Source organism: Vipera berus, assembly GCF_964194415.1.
Source record: "Vipera berus genome assembly, chromosome: 1".
In the NCBI taxonomy this organism is placed as follows: Eukaryota; Metazoa; Chordata; class Lepidosauria; order Squamata; family Viperidae; genus Vipera; species Vipera berus.
The window spans coordinates 71217996-71243076 of record NC_138202.1 but is presented as its reverse complement, the minus strand read 5'-3'; the positions used below and the strand labels follow the sequence as shown (position 1 = coordinate 71243076).

At 38.7% G+C, this 25081-nt stretch overlaps 1 protein-coding gene across 4 annotated transcripts in view; it reads left to right on the top strand.

Annotated features, from left to right (window-relative positions):
* Nucleotides 1-25081, top strand: part of SIPA1L1 (signal induced proliferation associated 1 like 1) — a 172081-nt gene that overhangs the window by 53041 nt on the left and 93959 nt on the right. For 3 of the 4 annotated variants that reach the window (XM_081315375.1, XM_081315376.1, XM_081315373.1), the window contains exon 2: nucleotides 8092-8202. The gene's annotated coding sequence lies outside the window, so the exon portion shown is untranslated. Of the gene's footprint in view, nucleotides 1-7992; nucleotides 8203-25081 lie in introns of those variants that run through there. The other variant, XM_081315374.1, reaches the window with a different exon arrangement.

Below are 25081 nucleotides of genomic sequence, written 5' to 3'. Positions count from 1 at the left end.
TTTGTGGTAATTGCAATTTTGGAATAATGGATTGAATTACATAATATGAATTGTAATATTTGGGATTGCAATAATTTAATTCCTATATATTTAAATATAGGTTAATACTTTTATAGTTTAATGTCAGACATCTTAGTGTAATGATATGATGTCTGTCAATGAAGTAATTCTGCTTCTTGCAGTTTTAGAAATTTCATAAATAAAAAAATACCAAGAATATTTGCATGGGCTGCAAATAAGTGGTGTCAGGAATCTGTGGAGAAACAGGCTTAGTCTGAATCCTAAACTTTACATATGTTGCTCCTGAATATATATGATAATAAAATAACAGTTATACATTAAAATGCTCCCAATAAATACTTCAGAAAGTATAAAGTGTCTCTGTCACCTTTTAACTCTGCCTGTATTGTTGCAGGGGAATCCATAATACGAGGGCAATTCGGAAATAAATCTCCGTTTGAGCCGAACCTGCCTAGGCGCGCCTAGAGGTAGTGGCAAGCACATGCCGCCTGGCCCTTGTGACTGTTTTTCCCTGCAGGCTGACCATGTTCTGAGCACTTCCCTTTCACCCAGGCGCCATGTGCTTGCCACCTCCTTTGCACACAGCCATGAAGGTTTGGTGTCTCGCCGGTTCACCTTGCCCAGCCCAGGCTCCCTGTGCAGTGAGGAGAGCACGTGGACTCTCATGCTGCTTGTGGCATCCCCTCCCCCGAAGCCCATGGATGTGTGAAGTTGGTGAGGGCCATTTGCTGGTCTCCTTCAGGGGATGCCTTTCTTCATTCCTCCCGGAGAGCGACCCTTCCTCAGCTGCGTTTCTTGCCTGTTTTTCTCCCTCCCTCATTGCAAATATCTTCCTGCCACTCTGCTCTTAAGGCTGTGTGGCTCTTGTCCAGGAATTTACAGTGGCTTTCACACCATGGCCACCGGCAGCACAGCCTCCAGCCGTGCTGGCAGCCTCTTCCCCTCCCCTTGTCCCTTCCTGGGAAGGGAGGGAGGGAGGGACAATGGGAGGGAAGGAAAGATGGGACAATGAGAAGGAAGGAAGGAAGGAAGGAAGGAAGGAAGGAAGGAAGGAAGGAAGGAAGGAAGGGACAATGAGAGGAAGGAAGGAAGACAATGGGAGGGAAGGAAGGAAGGATGGGACAATGAGGGAAGGGAGGGAAGAAAGGACAATGAAGGAGGAAAGGAAAAAAGGAAGAGACAATGGGAGGGAAGGAAGAAAGGAAAAATGGGACAATGAGGGAGGGAGGGAGGGAGGGAAGGAAGGAAGGAGATCAGAATGAGAAGGAGGGTGGCAGGGAAAGAGGGAGGATAGAGATGGAGGGAGCAAGGAAGGAAGGAGATTGGAATGAGAGGGAGGGAAGGTCTGAGGGAAGTCCTGCCTTAGCACTTTGACACCAGCAGCCTTGCTGCCCTTTTGCCATCCTTTGCCCCCTCTTCCTGGCCTATCCTGGTGGTCTCCCATCCTATCGCGAAGGATGCTTTGGTTACAAAGCCAGGTCTCCTCCCATGGAAAGGAAGTGGGCCTTCCTGTGACCCATGCACTTTGCCCTCCTGCACCCACCCATGAGCAACCTGGCCAAGGAGAGTGGGCATATCAGCAGCAGCAGCCTTGACGAGGTAAGCACAGCCAGGCATCTCCTTGGGGAAGTGAGGCTGGCGTGGGTTGGGCTGCAGGGTCCTTGTGCCCCTGGAGCTCGAGGGTCAGGCTGGGCACTTGCCCTCTGCTGCCCAGGGCTCCGGGCAGCCCACACCACTGTCCAGGAGTCCCCTGTGCAGCCCAAGTGGGACGGTGAGGCTCCTCCAGTGGACTGTGCCTCTGTAAAAAGTGGCTAGGACAGAAGAAGAAAGATGTGCTCTCCTCATCCGATGCAGGAAATGCAGATGTTGGTTTGCACGTTTCACTAAGGAAGACGTGGAGAGACCAATTCAGATTGTTAATTATCTGCAGCCCCAGATACTTAATACTGTTGACCACATCTACAGCTGCATTCTTGATACTGAGTGGAGTATGACTATGCCATCTTTTTCTGAAATCTACAATGATCTCCTTTGTTTTATCAACATTTAGAACCAGGTTATTTTTATTGCACCAGTCGACCAGAGCCGTCACCTCTTCCCTATAAGCCTCTTCACTGTCATCCCGGATGAGACCCACCACTCCAATCTGCATACTTCACAATATGATTCATAGCAGATTTGGCACAGCAGTCGTGGGTCATCAAGGTGAACAGTAGCGGACTCGGGACACAGCCCTGTGGAGAACCTGTACTCAAGGACATGGAATTGGAAACTCTCTTTCCAACTTGCACAGCCTGGGGCCTATCAATAAGGAAATCAAGTATCCAATTACATAAAGGAGTATTAAAACCTAATAGGCCCAGTTTGTTCACCAGATGCTGAGGGATGATTGTGTTGAATGGTGAACTAAAATCCACAGACAGCATTCGCACACGAGTATTCTTCCCCTCCAGGTCTGCCAAGCTAAGATGAAGCACACAGGAAAGTGCATCTTCTACAGAGCGGGTCTTCTGATAGGCGAACTGTAATGAGTCAAATATAGGGGGAAGGCATGAAACCATGTAGTCCAGACATGTCAAACACAAGGCCCGGGGGCCGGATGCGGCCCGCGAAGTGGTTTCATGTGGCCCGCGAAGCCATCCTGAAAACAGTGAGGGACCGGCCCCCACTGCCTTGGCCCTGGCCCAGAGACCCTCCTTCTGCCAGAGACCCTCAGATCTGTCCCACTCCTGCCCAGGCCCCCATAGGCACCCTTCATGCGAACGATGTAGAGCTGGCCACGCCCACCCAGTAGGCCATATGCACTCTAGCCACGCCCACCCAGTAGGCCACGCCCCCCCTGGCCACACCCACCCGCCCCCCCTGAGGGCAACCGCAGTGCTGATGCGGCCCTCAATGAAATTGAGTTTGACACCCCTGATGTAGTCCTTTACCAATCTCTCAAAACACTTCATCATAATGGAAGTGAGTGCAACTGGATGGTAATCATTAAGGCATGTGATTTTAGGGTTTTTTTGGACACTGGTACAATGATTGCAGTCTTAAAACATGATGGAACCATGGCCTGATGCAACGAGAGATTGAAGATGTCTGTGAGAACAGTGGGCAGCTGGTCAGCACACTCCTTAAGTACTCACCTAGGGATATTATCAGGACCTACGGCTTTCCGAGTGCTGACTTTTCGCAAGACCTTGTGAACAGCAGTTGTATCAAACCTGAGCACCTGCTCATCCGGAAGGGGAACAGCCTTCCTTGCTGGAACATTGTTTGAGGCCTCAAACCATCCAAAAAACATATTTAGCTTGTTTTAGAGAGTCTGTGTCACCCTTACATGTCAGGGAAGCTGCCTTATAATCAGCAATTACCTGAACACCTTGCCACATACGTCTCAGGTCCATAGGATCTTGAAAGCAATTCTGCACTTTCTGACTATAGGCCCGCTTTGCTGATTTTATAGCACGTCTCAAATCAGCTCTTGCTATTCTAAGTGCTGCTGCATCACCTGATTTGAAAGCGGTGTTTCTCACCTTCAGCGTTGCGCGGACCTCCTGTGACATCCAAGGTTTCTCATTTGCTCACACATGATAGTAGACTTAAGAAGAACACTGACATCCTCCTTACACTTTTGGATATAAGCAGACACAGTTCACATCAGTATGTTGTCCATTCTTTGCAGCATCTTTTAAGTATGTTCCAATTTGTGCACCCAAAACAGTCTCCAGGCGGGAGATTTTTTTTGCAGAAGAAATTTCAAACCTTGTAAGACGTTATGACAAGTGCCTCAATTTGAATGGCGATTTTGTTGAAAAGTACTGTAATGTTGTAGTTTTCTAATGTGTATAATAAAAGTTCTGTATCTGCGAGTGTCTGTCATTGATAACCAAATGGAGGTTTATTTCCGAATTGCCCTCATATGTCATGTCTTCCCCCCCTCAAACCCCCCCTTCATGTGACTAAATGTTAGTGCTATCATTCTCATCCATGTTAAATGTTTTGGGTGCGGTGTGAGTTAAGTGTAGAAATGGGAGTGATTTGTTTCTCTGAGGTCTCTTGCCCTTGTCTCCATTCTTACTCTTCAAAAAGAAACTTTTAATATTGATTATTGCAAATCTGTCATTTTGCCATCAGGTTTCAATGACATTTTGGGGGGTTACCTAGCCTGCCTAGGATTTTTATTTAGATTTAAATGTAATACTCTAGGCAGAATCCATTATCCAAGCTTGCTAAATCTGTTTCATAGGGGAATGAGAGAAGCTATAATTGAGATCAGTTTTCTTTCTTTTTGCCTCCCTCTACTCCTGTAGTATTATGTTTTTTATCCAGTACTTCTAGTAGTTTTTATTGCTTCCTCTGCAGTGTAGGCGGTCTTCCATGTCATACTTGAACTTTGCCAGAAATTTAAACCTTTTTTGCACAGCAGATCTGTAATTTAAAATTAATGAAAAAGGAAATAGAGGAGCTGTGTGCAGAATTATGATGCATTTCAGTTTTACCTGAAGAATTATAATGTGCAGCTCAGAGTAAAGAAAAGAAACCAATTTTTAAAGTATTTGATGCAGATATATATTATCATAAGCTTGTGGAAAAAATAAGCAGACTTATTATTCCTCCCATGATTTTTGCCAAAAACGTAAGCAAAGATAATATTTCAGAATTTTTGCTTCAATTTTTTTTAAAATTCAGTCCACCAGCCAAATATTTATCAAGTTAAATTAAGCTACAATTCATTTGCAAAATCAAAAATCTATAACCTGTTATAATGTCATAGCATATTAATTCCATAAATATAATGGTATTTGTAATTTCCCACTTTGGTTTCTCTGCATAGTAGATATCTGTTATGATCATAGATTAGGGGTTTTGATAGGGTTTTACAAATCATAGCATATAAAACAGTTGGGTTCTTGCCATAAAGTTCCCTTCTAATCATTGCAGAGATAGCAATAAGAACTCTTACTGGTCTGCAATCTTTATTTGGTGTGGCTAGGCATATATGTCCATTGGTGGTTGCTTTTGAAAGTGCCAAGATTCTGGCAGCAAAACTGCATTGTCTAAAATCAACTCTATTTTTAATTACCTCAACAAGAGGAATATAGTTAAGTTATGCTCATATTGGGTCTTTGACAGGAAAGTGCTATTAATTACATGGATTCTTCATTACTGTTATTGAAAGTTCATCCATGAAAAAAATATTTCATAGGGAAACAGCAGCTGATGGTGTTCAGTTTATTGACTATATATCTGAAGGGAAGACTTGGAATATTTTATTCCCTGTGCTTAAATTGATACATACTTTAATCTCTGTTTGGCCATAGTAGACTTTGCAGAGTTTCACTCCTGCCATTAATGAATGATATTCCCCCGAGATGCAGCACATTAGAAATACTACCAGTATTCATAACCTTTCTATTCTTTGTCACAACAGTAGCACAATTCATCTAAATCTTCAGCTTGGCCCAACTGTTCAGAGTATGCCTAGCCTTGCCAGTTTTTCCAGTTGGAAGCATTACAACAATCTTGCTTCTGTTACAGCATCTCACATTGTAATTGGGATAATTTGGTATTGTCAAGAAATACTGTGGCCTGTCTTTCCTAGAAAAATGTTTTGTGTATGATAGAGCTTCTTTCTCCAGTGCCTTGGATGTTGATCAAGACCTGAACATCATAGCTAGAATAATTGTTTGTGGTAATGATGTCAAGACTGTCTTAGTTGCATTGTTCTCTGATGTCTGAAATGTTTTACTGGCCTCAACCAGCTCACTGAGTCAGCTCGTCTGTCCCACTTTGTTTTCGAGTTCACCTGCAGTCTCCTCTCTGAGGATCATGTTGTAGTCAGGGGCCAGATCTCCCTTTGCTCACAGGAATATAGATCATACATGGAGCAGATTATGTCATGGCCTTGGTCTGGAGATCACACAGACTACTTAAGATTCAGTTGGTGCAGCATTTGTTTTAATGACTATGCAAATTCCAATGTTGTCATTTTTCCTTAAGATTATTATTACAGATAAAATGTATATGCGGCTTCATTTAGAGATTCTAAACAGTTTACAATTAGTACAGCCATAGTAAAATAATAACAAAAAAATAATAAAGCCCACATTCAATAGTCGATATCATCTTCCATTTCTGAAAATTAACACAAAACCCCTCATAAAAACCCACTGACTCAGAGCTTTGAAATAATAGAGTTAGTTCCCCAAAGTTTCTGCGGAACAACATTTTTAAAATTACCCTCATGAAACAAAGAGGGACCCTCTGAATATTATTGGAAATATTAACTTCAGAGGCACAATATTCCAGAGAATGGAGGCCATCACAGAGAAGGCACATTTTCAGATCCATACCCCATCCATTTCTCAGTATGCCTAGCAGCATGCCTTCTTTGATGCTTGATAGGCAAATAATACATGGAGAAGAAGTTCTCGAAGTATCTTGGACCCAATCCACGTAGAGTTTTATAAGTAATTAGCATTTTGAGCTGTGCCCTGTAACAAATTGATAACCAGTAAAATGCCTGCATCAAAGATATATCTTGTCTACAGGTGAAACTCGAAAAATTAGAATATCGTGCAAAAGTTCATTTATTTCAGTAATGCAACTTAAAAGGGGAAACTAATATATGAGATAGACTCATTACATGCAAAGCAAGATAGTTCAAGCCATGATTTGTCATAGTTGTGATGATTATGGTGTACAGCTCATGAAAACCCCAAATCCACAATCTCAGAAAATTAGAATATTACATGCAATCCATAAAAAAGGAGTGTACATACAACAATATCGGACCTCTGACAAGTATAAGCATGCATATGTTCTCAGTACTTGGTTTGGGCCCCTTTTGCAGCAATTACTGCCTCAATGCAGCGTGGCATGGAAGCTATCAGCCTGTGGCACTGCTGAGGTGTTATGGAAGACCAGGATGCTTCAATAGCGCCCTTCAGCTCTTCTGCATTGTTCGGTCTCATGTCTCTCATCTTTCTCTTGGCAATGAGTCCTTTGGGAATAGGGCGGTATATAAACTAACTAACTAACTAACTAACTAACTAACTAACTAAATAAATAACTAAATAAATAAATAAATAAATGCCCCATAGATTCTCTATGGGGTTCAGGTCAGGCGAGTTTGCTGGCCAATCAAGCACAGTAATCCCACGGTCATTGAACCAGGTTTTGGTGCTTTTGGCAGTGTGGGCAGGTGCCAAGTCCTGCTGGAAAATGAAGTCAGCATCCCCATAAAGCTCTTCTACAGAAGGAAGCATGAAGTGCTCCAAAATCTCCTGATAGACGGCTGCGTTGACCCTGGACTTAATGCAGCACAGTGGACCAACACCAGCAGATGACATGGCTCCCCAAATCAACACAGACTGTGGAAACTTCACACTGGACTTCAAGCATCTTGCAGTGTGTGCCTCTCCATTCTTCCTCCAGACTCTGCGTCCTTGGTTTCCAAATGAGATGCTGTAAGCCATAATCATCACAATTATGACAAATCACGGCTTGAACTATCTTGCTTTGCATGTAATGAGTATCTTATCTATTAGTTTCCCCTTTTAAGTTGCATTACTGAAATAAATGAACGTTTGCACGATATTCTAATTTTGCGAGTTTCACCTGTATACTGGCCATCATCTATGAGGTAGGGTGCTGCATTTTGCAGCAACTCTAGCTAGTCTTCAACTTACAACAGTTCATTTAGTGACCGTTACACGTTACAACGGCACTGAAAAAAGTGAGTTATATGACCGTTTTTCATACAACCGTGGTTACATGATCAAAATTCAGATGCTTGGCAACTGACTAATATTTATGATGGTTGCACTATCCCGTGGTTGTGTGATCACCTTTTGTGACCTTGTGACAAACAAAGTCAATGGGGAAGCCTGATTCACTTAACAGCCATGTCACTAACTTAATAGCTGCAGTAATTCATTTAACAACCGTGGCAGCAAAGGTCATAAAATGGGGCAAACTTTACTTAACAAATGTCTCGCTTAGCAACAAAAAATTTGGGCAGTACTGTGGTGGTAAGGCACCTGGCCTAAAATTCTGTTGTACTTTCTCTTTCAGAATCATAATTCGCTAAGCCTGCCTGTCTGAGCATCAGCATTTCCTTTGGGCAGTGTTCAGAACTGAAGAGAAAGGAAGAACCATCTTGCATGTTCTCTGCTGTTGGATGGGGTAAGTTGCTTGCCAAAATCCTAGGCTCTGGGAAATTCTGGCATTTAGCTGACATGTAATGAATTCACAACTGATTATTCAGCTAACTTTAGTTTACAGGTAGGCTGGCAGGTTTTTGGTTTTGTTTTTTTTTTTAAATTTAAGCAAGTTACATGCTCTGTCTTTATTAAAATCAATCATAAAAATGTGTCTGGGAAATCCAATTTTGTTTTTCTTATATATCTTTGTAAGACCAAAGATGTAGCCCATTGTTGTGATTCAGGGTCAGCCTGTGGGTTCGGCAGTTGGGTCGGACGACTCAGAGGAGGAGGAGTGGGGTGTTGAAGAGCTTGCTGATGATGGCCTTGAGGGTCCGCAGAGCCCTCAGCCAGGCCCCTCCCACCTGGTCACGACGGAGACCCAGCTGTGTGAGCCTGACAGCGTGGATGAAGATGACCCACAGCTGGCCCTGTTCAAGGACGCCCGACGCAGGAGGCAGTCAATCAGGAGTAAACAGAGGAAAGGCAATGGGGCACCTCGGAAGGAGGCAGAGAGAAGCCACGCCCTGAACTGTATAAAAGGGGAATGTGTGGGAGGGCTGGTTTGCTGAAGGCAACCGCTTGGATAGTTCCTGTTTCATAGCTCCTGTTTCATGGTTGGTGTCTTGTCTTGCTCTGTTTTATGTTAATAAATTTGGCAGGCTTTATTCCAGCCTCTTGCCGTTTGTAAAGGGGTTGTCCCTGCTTTTGCTGCAGGGCCGGTAGCAGGCTGGTACAGAACACCCATTTAGTTTCCCTGTTCACTATAAATAATACATATTATCTAGTTTCAAGATGATTTATAAATACTATTTTTCATGCGACGTTTGGTCACATATAGCTCACAAGGGCAGAGAAAGAATTTATGACATATTTGTTTTACATTTCTGCAGTGACTGAAAAGTCCCTCCCCTGTATTCTTGTGTACTGCACTGCATCTTCCTTTTCTGGTCCTCCCTGGTCTCGTACACATGCACCCTATGCCCTCCTTCCTTAGGCCTCCCTGCACTTGCATGCACCCATGCCTGCAGCACCTCCTCCTGCAACTACGTACAGCCTAGCCTGTGCCAGCCTTCCCAGGGCTTCCCCTACCCCCAACAGTAATTCCACAGCCTTTAGTTGGGACTCCCATTGCTTCCTGCTCAACAACCCATGTGTCTTGTGATTATGACATCAGCCAGGACTGCCAGGATTGCCAGTGCTAGGTGATGCGCTCACATGACTGTATTATTTGACTTCATCACTCAGCAGTAGCAATCTTGGTCATTTCTGCTGTTGTAACTGAAGAACTACCTGCACAGGTTTCATTTCCTTTTGTCATGCTCCCATTCAGTTTGTTTTTCTGTTATCAGTGTAAGATCTCACTGCAAGGGAAATACGTTCTTATCCTGAGAATACCTACAGGTTTAGTGAAAAATATTGGTAAGGGGCCTCTCATTTATAAAGCAGCCCAATTTAGTGTGTGTAACAATATTTATTTATTTATTTATTTATTTATTTATTTATTTATTTATTTATTTATTTATTTATTTATTTATTTATTTATTTATTTAATTTGTATACCGCCCTTCTCTCGAAGGACTCAGGGCGGTGAACAGGGCAATACATAATAAAAACAAGATACAAAAATTAAAAATTATTAAAAAGTAATTAAACAGTGATGCCCGTAATAAATTAGTACAGATTAAAAATTAAGGCCAATTTATAAAACCCAACCCCATCCCATCAGGTCAGGCCGGCTTGTTCAAAAAGGTGGGTTTTAAGATCGCGCCGGAAGGAGCGGAGATCAGGCACCGTCCGGAGCTCGACCGGAAGATGGTTCCATAAATCTGGTGCGCCCACAGAGAGTACTGCAGTACAATATGTACTGCATGAGAGTAGAATTTAATTAGGTCCATCTAAAGCTACACTAATAAATAGATCTTTCCATTGGCACTCAAATATATTTCAAATAGCAGTTACGAATCACCACTTCATCCTCCTCTATAAGGAGGATGTCTACAAGGTCTGTTGGACAACATCTGCAGTCCTCCTTAGCCATATGGGCTTAAAGGTTAATTACTCCCCCCCCCTTTTGCGGTAGTTTGTTCTAAGTCATTCTTTAGACCAGGAAAGCTAATACAGAACTTCCTTTCTGCTTGTAACTGGTGTCCAAGCTTATAATACATCCCGTGCATTTCTGATAGGCTGTTTGCTTCCTGTCTTGCTTCCTGCTCACCAAGTTTTCATCTTTCTGTGCCTCCTTTTGTTCTTTTGTTTGCCTAGAAAATATGTCTTCCTGTTTAAGTTGAAGTATAAATTTGCCTAGCAATTAAGAGAGCAGTTCCAGGTATATGCATTTTTAAAATGTATATCTAGATTTATAGCTTAAGATATCCAAATTGTAAATTGTTATTTCCACTGGAATTTGTGTCTCAGTTGTTTCATTTGTTCTATGCAGAATGCTGTCCTTTCAGTGCTCTACAGAATGTAAAAGTTGTAGTGTTCATTAATCTTTCATGTTTACTTGTATCTTAACTTTTATTGTCTAATACAGACCTATTCATATGGTGCATTTAAGTATTTTGCTAGATACAGTATCTAAAGTATAAATACATTATGCTTTCATTTCATTTCAAATAAGGTATTTAAATGCAGATTTGCTTCAACCAATGCATTAAAGTGAGATACAGATATTAATTACAAATTATATCAGCATTTAACTTAGTCTCTTCATTTTTTCCTTTCCTGGCACTTTCCAAAATGACAACAAGAGAGTGACAGAAAAAAAGGCCCATACATTTTAAAATACACAATGAAAATGTCATTAGTCTTCTGCTGAAATAAAATTATATGGCAGTAATCGTGACTACAATCCAGCTAATATTATCATGGGGAAAAAGTGTATGGCATTGACAATGTCAAATGTCCTATAAACATTTATGTGCACATAGCCTGAAATTTATAATGACTAAATGTTATATCTGGGCTAGTTTAAATCTACAAAAGTCTTAATTTATTTATAAATAGTTTTTGCTTCTGAATAATAGCGTAACTATTTAGGATATTGTGTAATGAATAGATGAATGTTAGTATTTCAGGAGCAGAGATATTAAACCTTTGGTATTTGTATTCTGGAAATAAAATATAAAAGCTTTTGATTTTTTTTTAAAAAGGAAACAAATTGAAAGATCATATTTATAGAAAAAGTAAAAAAGAATTTTAAGATAAAGTTGGAATATCCTGCATCTTTATTAAACTAATGTCTGTGTAAACTAGTAACTTTTTTCTTCTAATTTGTAGTCTCAATTCATAATGTTTGATTCTAGACTCTTAACTCTTAACCCTTAGGGCTTTTTTTCTCATAGAACGCTCAGAACGGCGTTCCGGCACCTTTTTTTGCGAAAAAAAACCAAAGCCTATTGCAGGGCTAGGCAATCTTGGCTCTTTTTTATAACTCGTGGACCTCAGCTCCCAGAAATCCTGAGCCAGCCATGCTGAGAGGAAAGGGAGAGGTTTCCAAGCTGAGCCATGGTGGCTCAGGAATTCTGGGAGTTGAAGTCCTTGAGTCATAAAAGAGTCAAGGTTGCCTACCCCTGCACTAGAGGATGACATTAAAATTATTTACAGAATCTAAAACAGCTAATTCAGAAAAGCCAACAGGAAAGAACCTCACATTTTTCATCTGCTTCTGTCTTTTGGAAGGTAAAATTAGAAAACAAAATAATCTATTTCCTATGTTAACATCTCTGCAATGAAATCAATAAAGGTAACAGGAAAGAAATGAGAAACATTTTTCTCAATGTAATATGTCTAATTTAGCTGATGCTAGAAAAAAGGTATCTTTTGTACATACTCTAGAAAACTATTTTGAATCTATAACCATCTATTACAACTAAACCACTTTAAATTAAACAATTCTTAAGAATGAAATATTCTTAATTTGGACTTTACTTTTACTGTTTGGACTGTTGTATGTTTTGAAAAATAGATTATTTAGAATCTAGTTATGTTGCACTTCAGTCTTTAAATAATTAACCTAGTATATACATAACAATATATGATGTTTTCCATGGTGAGCTTAACATCAATAACAACATTTATTAAAAACGCTAAAATAATTTCTGGTGGTATTATCTGTACATTAAAATTTTGTTTAGTCACAGTCTTTCACTTTTCACATTCTGGACAAGCAGTGGTCATGTATTCTAGCAAAAGATGTTACGTATGTGCATAAGCGTAGTCAGTAGCATATGCCTTTTTAAAAATATCAAACATGCAAAGAAACAAAAATAAGTCCAAAATATCTGTATTACATCCAGAAATGCCAACTTTGCAACCAGTATTTCTCATCCATAACTATGGCACCCTAAGGATACCTGCATACATGCAAATGCTTCTCTGGGATCAGTAATGTAGCAGGGTTTGCTTTTTCCTTCCAGTAACATATACCTAAAACCAGTTTATTGCATTTGGCAATTGTACTAAAAAAATAATCTCATTGTCAACCAATATAATTCATTTAATTTGAAATCAAGTGAAAAATTGATTTAAATTATTTTATTAAAACAAATTAATGGCAATTCTTTTATAAGAAGTTGCCTCAAACAAAATGAGTTTGACATGCTTGCTCTAGACAGTTGAATGCTCCAAAATAAATTCTAGACCAGGCCTGTACATGCAGCCTACCAAGCACCCTTGGGCAGACTACAGACTTTAAAAAAAAGTAATAAAATCACCACCACTGCCCTGAAAGTCATGTTGCCTAGTGCCTCCATGGCTTACCATGACCACAAGCTCCAACACTGTAGATGCTCCTCTAGTCACCAAATCATTGTTTAGCCCACCAGCATTCCTTTGCAGACCACAAAGATTTTTAATTTATCAGTGTGGGTCTTTCCCTTCTACAAGTTGCACAGATCTCTTCTAGATTTTCCTCTTGCCTTTCCGAGTTAACTCCTTGGTCTGTCATTGAGCAAGAATTGACTTTGTAGGGAAGCATATTATCATTTGATGTATATTTAACATATGTTCTACCTTTATTTACCGATTATATAATATTTGTATGCAATCCACATGGCGAGGTTTGGGGCAACTTACAATAGAAAAAATATATATTTAAAATCATAAGATTAAAACATAAAAGCAGGGCTTTTTTTCTCATAGAACGCTCAGAATGGTGTTCCGGCACCTTTTTTTGCACATATACACACACAAAAAAAGCTTTTGCACAAGCTATGTTACTCCCTCTATTGGCTTTCGAAAGCCTATTGGCTTTCGAAAGCCAATAGGAATTGCTGCTGAGCGTGCCAAAAGACCTGGCCGGCAAACGTTGCACCAGCAAGTTGTCTGCAGCGAAGGCGAGTAGGCAGGAACTTTGCATCCCTCCCTGCTGCCCAACTACACCATCTCAACTAGGTAAGTAAGAGAGGACAAGGAGTGGGAGGTGGGTTCTGCGGAGTCCATGTGCACTCCTTCCTTGTACTCACCCATGTCAGCCAGGCTGGTGGCCTACCTGGTGCTGGACCTGCACCACTGTCGCCTCGCCCTGCGCGCCTAAGTGGCTGGCCTGCATTGCCTGGCCCGCACCGCCTCTGCTGCCCGCACCGCGCAGCCCCGCCATATAGAGCGGGCCCTGCTGCTCCCACAGCACCAGCCGCTCCGGCTCCGGGGGGCAGCCCACTGCCAACACCCCTCGCACCCATGACTGCAGCAGCACCACCCCTCGCCCCCCTCACCTCCTGCACCCACCAAGATGAGAGTTCCGGCACCTTTTTTTTTTTAAGAAAAAAAGCACTAACCCTAACCCTTAACTCAAAGGATAAAAGAAAATAGGCAAAGTTAAATATTTTTAAAACATAATTACAATTATTCTGATCATAATTTTTGTCAGAGATATAGATTTAAAACCAAAACATGTTAAATGTCAAATTAAGATTACCATTGTCTCTCATCCCTATAATATATTGATATTGGTTGTTCTGAATTTGGAATCTAACTTCTTGGCTGGTTATTTCTTTATTTATGGCTGCCATATTGAAACCTTATAACTTAAGTAGCATACAAAAATCAACAAGAAATACAAAACATATAGTTAAACAATGGATACAATTAAAGTCAAACTAATACAATAAAATGACCAGTACTAAATTATATTATAACACATATGCTTAAGACTTTGCTCATGATGACACAGTACTTAAGGAAAAAGCCAAGCCTTGATTGCCTTTCTAAAGGCCTGTAGGGTCTTCCATGTTCATCATTCAAACCTGGACTAAATAGACTGTAATAATAATTAAATAGTAAACTGGAACAAAGCAGTGGAATAAATGAATCTGGTAATCTGATAATACTCAATATAAATAATATATTTTAAAAGGGATTCAAAGAAATATTTCAGAAATAATTTCATTATTTAAAAATTCATTATTTTGTATTCATGACATTTTAGATGTAGTAATTCTTGAGGCTCTGTACATATTAAGGCAGAAGTTGATAGAGCAAACCTACACTGCATTCAGAAAAGTATTCAGAAAGACCCACTTCACTTTTGCCAATTTTTTATGCTGCGGTCTGATTCTACAGTTATTGAAAATCATTTTTTCCTCATTAATCTACACTCAGTACCCTATAATGACAAAATGAAAACAGAATTTTAGAAATGTCTGTAAATTTATTAAAAACAAACAAACTGAAATATAACAGCATAACTAAATTGACAGAGGTGAAGGGGGTCTGAATATTTTCTGAATGCACTGTGTATAAGAATAGTATTTTCAAGTTTTACAATAAAGTAGTAGATCATGAAGATCTCAGGAAAGGGGAATAAAAAAAACCCAAAATATCAGGAAAGAGGTAAGGAATACTGGCAAAGATTAGTGATGAATTGAGAAGACTATTTCGTAGACAAATTTCCCTTTAAAATCATTGTGAAAGGAAAATAGGATAGCTCTTATTTGAAAGACAAGAATGTTTATATTGTATAATAAATGATGCATAGAGCAAGGCAAAAGATGAAAGAAAGTATATTAAATTGGATATTAAGCAATCCACACTTTATTAAGCTTCCGCTCCTATGGATTTCTCTACTCATCAAATCCGGTTGAGAAATATGTCTCCCAGGATCCTGGAGCATATTTGGGAATCTTCTAGAATGGTTGCTAGGAAGAAAGGTCGCTTAATCCTCTAGCTCAGTGGTTCTCAATCTTTATTCACCAACCCTTTTAAATACCTTTTGTGGCCACAGACCATGACCACAGACCATCAAGACTTAAGATTTAATCATAACATTTCTTGAAGCCTTTGTGGACCACCTGCGGTGACATTGCTGCCCCTCAGGGGTCCACGGACCACAGGTTGAGGACCATTGTTCTAGCCTAAGCAGTACAGTAGATTGGATTGCAACTAGTTCAGTTAACAATTCAATAAACATAGTGTGGTCAAAACAGTGTAGGAAATATACAATGGTTCATTAATAATATTCTCTCAGTTTTGTTAGAATGTTACTATTACTATGTACTGTCTCCTTGCTAATAAAATTTGTCAGGTTGTTTTTTCTTTTATTAAAAAAATTCAGGTAATTTTATATTTTTCTACTGATTTCATACCAATACCTTATTATCTCATATAGCGTTGCTAGGCTTGTTCACTGGCTTGCAACAGAGAAAAAGGGTTCATAAAAAAATAAAAATATTTAAATATCTTAAATAAGCAGAATTTTAGTTAGTAGGAAAAAGGGTTAAAAAGATAAGGGAAATGTTAACACTGAAATATTAACTAATTAACACACGATACTTAATAATGTAACATTTATTCATTTAATTTATATGCTGTGCATATCACTGTGGAAGGGACTCATTTAGGATGTTTAATTTAATTTTATATTGCTTTTTTAAATAAAACTAATCATCCTTTCATTTGTGGAAAGCTGCTCATCCAAGAGAGGAATTGTAATGGTAGAAAACATCTTGTTTATTGATTCTTCCCTCCCTGTGCAGCTTCTTAGGCAAACTGCACATAGAATAGTTAGTAGTTCATGCATTGGGGAGACTTAGTCATGGTTGGATGCCCACTGGGTAACTTTGTACATGTCACTCTCTCTTAGACGCACCTATCACAGGGCTGTTAGTATGGGAAAAATAATACGTGGGCTATATTTGTCACCTTGAGCTCCTGAATGAAAGGGGAAATATAAATTTAATACCCATTTAAATAGAGGAGATGGGATTGAAAAAATAAGGCAAGATAGGAATAGCTGAAAATTAAAGTTCACTTTAATTCTGCTTAGGGAATGCTATTGGAAGTAGAATACCTCATCCCCCCCCCCTTTCAATACATGAAAAATGTGATAGAAGATTGCTGTGGCTAAATTTCAGACCAAAATCAGCAGTCTTTTAAAAACTGTACTCTGAAAATATGAAAAACTTTGAGAGACGTAACAGAATAACAAAGTTGAAAGGGATCTTGAAGGTCTCTTTGTCCTGCCCACTGCTGAAGCAGGAGACCCTGTACTATTCCAGACAAATGGCTGTCCAATCTCCTCTTAAAAACTTCTAGTGATGTAGCACCAACAACTTCTGGAGGTGAGCCTTCCATTGATTAGTTGTTCTTACTGTAAAAAAAAAAATCTCCTTAGTTCTAGGGTCTGTCCTTGATAAGTTATCCATCTTAGTTTGAATTGATTGAATAATTTACTGCATAAAACTTTTCATATCAGACAGTACTGACAGAAGAAGTGAAACCAGAATGTAATAAGTAATTAATGAGTTTGTCTACCCCCCCCCACAAAAGATATATAGTTTAAATAATAAAGGAGGTAACTTATTTAATTTCAAATAGATATCAGTATCTGCTTAATATGAGTGAGATTGGGAAATGGGGAAATAAAATTAAACATTCTGGAATTGTTTTTAAAATCCCCTTCAGAGTTTTGTTTTGCAGTATACAGTTTAGATGAAACTTAAATTTAGATACCTCAAAATGTAGTTTCATTGTCCCTGAGAAGAATGAAGACCTCCGTTATGCTTTCTGAAATATCACTTCTCCCAGTGCTTTATGACTCATAATTGCAAAAATTATTTTAGGACTTTTAGGACACTATAAAGCTACAACAACATTTAATATATTATATATCGGGGGAAATCTGTCTTAAAAAGTAACTGTCTTAAAAAGATAAAAAAGTTTATCATACTGATAAGAGAAATTCAGATAATATTTATAAGTGGAGAAATATTGGAAAAATGGTTTAGAAGAAATGTGAAAGGATATTACTTTGTGTGATTCAACTTATTGTTTATAAAAACTTAACAATGGCTCAAAATTTTAAAACAGAAAAGTCAAAATAACTTTCCCACTGGTGTAGGAAAATTTAGCATCTGGAAAGAATTGTCTGGGCAGATTAAGTGTTATTGGATACTAGCAATGCTTTAGTTTTCATCTAACATGTTGCGTCAAAGAATTTGTGTACAAGATATTATTTAAAAAAACATAAATGCATTTTATCTTTTACAATGGTTTCACAAAAATTGTATTTTGATACATCTGGTTAGTGACTCATGCAACCTTGGAGTTGAAAGAATAGATGTTGATGAAAAGTAGCACCAAAGAACTTTTCTGCGGGGTATCAGCACAAATAGCCTTCATCTATTTCCTGGTACTGTGCAATTTATATGATCCAGATGATTATGTAGATATTTTCTCTATTTCCTCTTCTGATATCTTTGAAATGTTTTCTGCTAAGAACTTGTTAATAGTGTTGGGTTGTGTTTCAGGAAACTGAGGTGAAAACAGAAAATCTTTGAAAAAATATCTATAAATGGCATACTGACAGAGATTGAATGTCATGCTTACAGAAGTAGCCTGAGTTAGGAACATTTGTGAAAGCATTGCTTGCTTTAATGCTAACTTCCAATTGGCTCTAATAATCATTTTGTATGTCTGCACCTTACAGATGAAGATATAGGGCAGGGGTAGGCAACCTCGGCTCTTTTATGACTCATGGACTTCAACTCCCAGAATTCCTGTGTCAGCTATGCTGACTGAGGAATTCTGGGAGTTGAAGTCATTTTATCCTTCATACTGATGCGGCAACCTAATATTTTCCCCAAGATCTCTGGATTTCCCCAAGGAAATGTGCCCTTAGTTATGCTTGGATCTGTTCATATAAAAAATAACATGGTCCAGCTCACATGTAAATTATTCCAAATCGAAAGAATAATTTGACTCTAGGAAACAGTCTCCAAAGTGCTAGGAAGTGAGGAATTGGTTTAAGCCAGTTCTGGATAAATAGCTTCAGTCTGTATATCTGGCTGCCAGTTAACTGGCTTGGGACTTTGCCAGTGGGGGAACGTCTGTCTGTACATCACTTTCTGTATATATGCTGAACATCGGTTCTGTATTCTTTTTAACACGTAAGAAAAAGAAAAACTGTATACCCACAGCCTACATAGTCTTAAAGCTTCATGCAGTTTATACATTGATTTGAACTGTTTGAAAAAATTATCTGACTCGTCCCCCTCCTCCATTCCTCTCTGAATTCTTGGAAGCAGTACAATGGAATGATAAAAAAGCTTGCACTTAAGGAAAGAGCATTTAAACAAACACACAATCTGAATAAAAGCATTCCCAAAAGGGACTTCAGAGACCCTGCCCCAAAGCTTTGCGGGGGGGGGGGGAGGCAGTTTTTAGGATCTGTTGAAATCAGATCATTATGTCATTAATTGTTGGGATGCTATTCCAGAGAACCAGCACTGCAACAAAGAACACTCACTTTCTGGGTCCATTTAGATGACACTGTTTAATTAATGGAACTCAAGCATGTCAGCCCTATCTAATTGCTAATGGATGACAGAAACTACAAAAGACAGATAGCCCCTCAGGTAGCCAAGCTCTATGCCATGAAATGGTTATAGGGAAACTTCATCTGGAAGGCAACTGGTAACCGGTGCTACTCAGAAAGCAAAGTTATTATTGGAAGTATAGTCAGAAATAGAGATCATTTGGACCTCTTCCTTCAAGTTGATAGACAGGATTTCCTTGCTTTTTTCCCTCTCCTTTCTTGTTCTCATTTTGAGTATGATTAGATTCATAGAATGTGGATGATAGATGAACAAATAGATACATTTTCCCCAATCAAGAAAAAAAAAATCTTCATCTTTGGTGCTCTGTTTCAAGCCAGCAAATCAAAAAATTTCTTAAGTTATCTTTGGTGAAACAGTAGAGGTGGAATTTTCATTAGTTGTGCCACTGTAAAAATGAGGTTGTATGTTACTCGTCCCAGCTTCTGCCAACCTAGCAGTTCGAAAGCACGTAAAAATGCAAGTAGAAAAATAGGGACCACTGCGGTGGGAAGGTAACAGCGTTCCGTGCGCCTTTGGTGTCTAGTCAAGCCGGCCACATGACCACGGAGACGTCCTTGGACAAGCGCTGGCTCTTCGGCTTTGAAACGGAGATGAGCACCGGCCCCTAGAGTCGGAAATGACTAGCATGCATGTGCGGGGGAACCTTTACCTTTACCTTTTTATGGTGGAAATGGAAGATAATTTCTATTTATTCTGGCTGCTTATTGTGTGGTTAGAAGAAAACCCAAAGCCTATCTAATATCTTTTGAAAGATTTATTTCTGAAATTATTTTTAGTTAACAGTAATTTATGTGTGTAAATTGAATATTAATTCCATTTTAGATCATTAGTTTTGTTAAGATACAGTTTCCTGTAATCAAAACAATTTATGTGTATCCCTTAGAGCAATATTAATTTATTTAGTTTTTGAGACAAATATCTATCTGCATTACAAATGAAAGTGAGCATTAAATCAAAAGGAAATCAGAGGAGTGCAACCCATCATATTTAAAATATATTTGTCAATTTAGAATTCTCAGTTGCTCCTAGATCTGAGGCTTGTGACATTTTTATTTTCTCTTCTACATTTTAAAATAGCACTAAGTTGACTGATGGATATTTCTAGTAGATTAAAAGCCATCTGAGTTTCGGTACATCCCAATTGATTCATTAATCTGCAAAATATCATTTACGTCAATGTGCTAGTACTTACCCCATCTGCTATTTTGTTGTTCACTTCTGAGTCTTTGAACAAAATAGAAAATTAAATATTTTAGGGTATAGTGCTGAGCACTTCTGTTTGGAAGGAAGCCTTGTGTTTGATTAAGAGTATTTGTTTTAACTATAGCACTGTTTCCCATTTCTCTTTCTCTTTCTATGGTGACTACCAAAGCAAAGGCTCACAAAAGCATAAAAATGTGTAAAAGCCCTATATCTATTAACATAACCAAGTTGTCTGAAATGGTATAGGGTTTCCTGCCTGAGCAGGGGGTTGGACTAGATGACCTCCAAGGTCCCTTCCAACTTATTATTATAAAGAACAACATTTTCATAGCTGCCTCTCCAAAGCTGTATTGAAACCTTCTGTGTAAAAACAATAATATATATTTGCTTGTGTGGCATTGAGCAGTTCTAAGAAGGCTTCACACCCATCTGCACTACTCAGATGACCTTGAGGACATAGATGAACTTTGAAATGGCCTTGGTGACTCTCTAAAAGAATGCAAATGATCAGCTGTCTGCAAAGAATATAAATTGTTCCATTCCCTACCATTCAGTCAGAGTTGAAGAAGCTCCTTGGATGAGAAGTGAAACATCATCAAAGAAAAACAAGAAAGTCCAGTTGCCTTTTGGGCTCAGTTTTGATCATAAGTCAAGAACTGCCTGTATTTAAATTAATTTCTTTATTATATATGCTTTAAAATGTGTAGATATCAATTGTGTTTTTAAAAGTTTGAATTTTATAAAACACTGGGCGCTATCTAACAAAATGAAATTCAATGGTGAAAAAAGTAAGGTTCTACATTTAGGCAAGAAAAACCAAATGTACAGATATAGTACATATAGTACAATAGTAGTAACTGTGAGAGGGATCTTGGAGTCCTAGTGGACAGTCATTTAAATATGAGCCAGCAGTGTGCTGCTGCTGCCAAAAAAGCCAACACAGTGCTAGGCTGCATTAACAGAGGAATAGAATCAAGATGACATGAAGTGTTAATACCACTTTACAATGCCTTGGTAAGGCCACACTTGGAATACTGCATCCAGTTTTGGGATACTGTCGGTGGAACCTACTCACCAGTCGAGGAGCCTGAACGTCTCCTTCCCCCACCCATGAGGCCTCTGTGATAGGGTATCCCTTCCACTGCACCAGATACTGCAACTGGCCCTGCCGGAGCCGGGAGTCCAGTATCTCCTGCACCTCATAATGGTCCCCCGTAACAGGCCCCGGGGCTTTTGTTACAGGCCTCATGGGGGTCCCCTCTACAGATTTCAGCAGGCTGGAATGGAAGACCGGATGTATCTTCCCTAGGAACTGGGATAGCTGTAGCCGTATGGCTACCGGGTTGATGATCTGTGTGATCCGGAATGGCCCTAGGTATTTCGGACCCAGCTTTTTGCATGGCACCCGCAAGCGGAGGTAAATATACCATGTCTGCCACCCGAAAAGGTTTTGACAAAGAGAAGGACGGGGTGACATGATAGCAGTGTTCCAATATCTCAGGGGCTGCCACAAAGCGCCCGAAGGCAGGACAAGAAACAACGGGTGGAAACTAATCAAGGAGAAAAGCAACCTAGAATTAAGGAGAAACTTCCTGGCAATTAGAACAGTTAACCAGTGGAACAACCTTCCTCCAGAAGCTATGAATTCTCCAACACTGAAAGTTTTTAAGAAGAGACTGGACATCTATTTGTCTGAAATGGTATAGGGTTTCCTGCCTGAGCAGGGGGTTGGACTAGATGACCTCCAAGGTCCCTTCCAACTTTACTATTATGATTATGATTAAATGATTGCAGGAGAGATAAATAATACTATTTGTTTATTCCAGACAACAAGATTAGGTAAGCTGCAGGCTCAAATGTATGTGTAAAATTCAGCCAAGATCGGAAGGTTGACTACTTTCATTTTGATCTGCAGATCATTCATTGTAAAATAATGCCCTAATTCTGTTTTTCAAGATTGTACATAATTTTATTACACATATTTTGAGAAAGGCCAAAAATCTATTGCAAACAGTTTTTGATTTTAACATTTGCATCTTGACAAAACAAACTTCATACTATGTCTTAAAATTATTTTTTCTCAGTGTATATCAGATAAATCTGAAAATTTCCAGTCTCTGCTGAATTGTAATTTAACATTTTCATCAGACTAAAGCATATATAGTTATTTATTTATTTTATTGGATTTATATACTGCCCTTTCCCGAAGGACTCAGGGCGGTTTACAGGGAATTTAAAACAAAAATCGATACAAAGGTTAAAAACAATTAAAAAAAATATAACCACAAGACAAGTTCTGTTTCCATACTGTGATTAAAAATCATTGTTTGATACAGAGCATTAACCATAGATTTCTTTGAGGTTTAATTGAATTTCTGCTACACCAGATGAAGTGCTGTGTTAATTTCTTTAAAAGGAGTTCAGAGGATATTGTAATAGCATCAAGCAATAAGACTAAGGGATCTTTATTAACTAATTTTGCTGTGCTGACACAGCAACTACAGCTGTATTTTTCTCTTTATCACATTACTTCAAAGTCAACTCAACTTTATTTTTCTACAGTGTTTTATACTATTGCATATATTTTATATATAAAAGGAACACTTAGATATAAATAAATATATAGCTCATTCCATATATTTAGAGTGATTTATATGTAGTTGTCATGGTAGTCCTTAACCCGTAAGGGCAGTATTATCATATTCATATAGAAAGTTGCTCTAAGAGGTGATGGGCACTTCCAACCTCATAGTTTCTGCAAGGTTTTATATATTAGAACATTCTGTAGTTAATTGTATTGGAATGTCCTGCATATATAGTAAGCTTAAACCTGTACATGGCTATTTCTGTAGTAAAGTACTTGAAAGGAAGAAGAGCTAGAAGCAAAATTTAGTCATCTGAAAGCAACCCGTTGCATCATGTTCTGTTTTAATTGATTATGTTCCATCAAGTCTTATTAATTCTTAGCAACTACATAGATACTTTTGTTAATGACAGTCTGTCCCAAACGTGATCTTTCAGGTCTTCCAAAGATTACTAATAGTGGAGCTTAGGTGATAATCAGATAGCCACATGCAATTATTGAGGGTTCATATCAGCTGCCCTATCAGGCATGAGTGTATTCTTTACTGAAGTCATTGTATCTGCCAAGTGATAAAAAGTGTGAATCCAAAAAATGTGGTATAGTGACTAGGATTTTGAACTAGAAGCAGGGAGATCAAATACACACTCATGTCTACCTTACAGGGTTACTACATAGCTAAAATTGAATGGAGAATTACAAGCATCATGAGGGTTATGAAATCTGAATATAGATCTTAGAAATAAACAAAATAATTATATTATTGTAGTACTTAGAAAATAAAATGGAAGGTCTTTTGTTTTAAAAATGATATATTTTACTGAATTGAAATATTGGACGTTAGATTTTAAATTAGCTCCAATCTTATTGTTTTGAACAGGTTGTCTCTATTCTCAGCAAGTGAGATTCAGTACGTTTTACAAGTCAGTTTAGTATTAATGCAGAATGTTTGCTCTTAAAGTTCTTTTATTCTTGTGACCTTCAAGTTACTTCATGCTTATGAAGGCAATATATATTGTACTTTTATGTGCGCTAAATATAGTATGCAATTAGGTCCTCATGGAGATACATTAGCTTCAATAGAATAGAAGCTTACTGCCCTCTGCCCCCATGTTCTAGAGGATTGGGAGACCTTCTAGGGGAGGTTTAGAATACTGTATAACAGTGTATTGGATTTCACCTGAATTGTATTAGTGTATTTAATGAATACACTAATTATATTATTAGTGTATACACTAATACGCTGGCTCTTTGGCTTTGAAACAGAGATGAGCATGGGCCCCTAGAGTCGGAAACGACTAGCACGCATGTGCGGGGGAACCTTTACCTTTTTATTTAATGAAAACAAAACTTCAGTTTTGCTTGATTTTCTATTGCAGATACACATGATTACTCAAGAACACTGCAAAGATTTGAGTTATGCAACCTTTGTTCAAAATCTTCATTAAGCAAAGACTTGTAAATCTGCCAGGTAGTTGTCTGTAGATATGTACAGTTAATTAAGTATTACATTATTGTTCTACCGTATTTTCCGGCGTATAAGACGACTGGGCGTATAAGACGACCCCCTACATTTCCTGTTAAATTATAGGGTTTGGGCTATACTCGCCGTATAAGACTACCCCTCTTCCAACGCACACCAAATAAAAATTAAAAAACATCAGATTTGATTTTAATATGGTAATTTTAATTCAAATGCTTATGACATGCAGGTGCTTAGTAGGAAAACTGTCACTTATAAACATAAGGCTGTCTGTCATCAAACATGTAAACATAAAACAGTGCAAGTGGATTAAACTATAATAAATAATAATAATAATAATAATAATAATAATAATAATAAGAATAAGAATAAGAAGAAGAAGAAGAAGAAGAAGAAGAAGAAGAAGAAGAAGAAGAAGAAGAAGTTGGAAGGGACCTTGGAGGTCATCTAGTTCAACCCCCTGCTAAGGCAGGAAACCCTATACCATTTCAGACAAATGGCTGTCCAGTCTCTTCTTAAAAACTTTCAGTGTTGGAGAATTCATAGCTTCTGGAGGCAGGTTGTTCCACTGGTTAATTGTTCTAACTGTCAGGAAGTTTCTCCTTAGTTCTAGGTTGCTTCTCTCCTTGACTAGTTTCCATCCATTGCTTCTTGTCCTGCTTTCAGGTGCTTTGGAGAATAGCTTGGCTCCCTCTTCTTTGTGGCAGCCCCTGAGATATTGGATCCCTGCTATCATGTCACCCCTCACCCTTCTCTT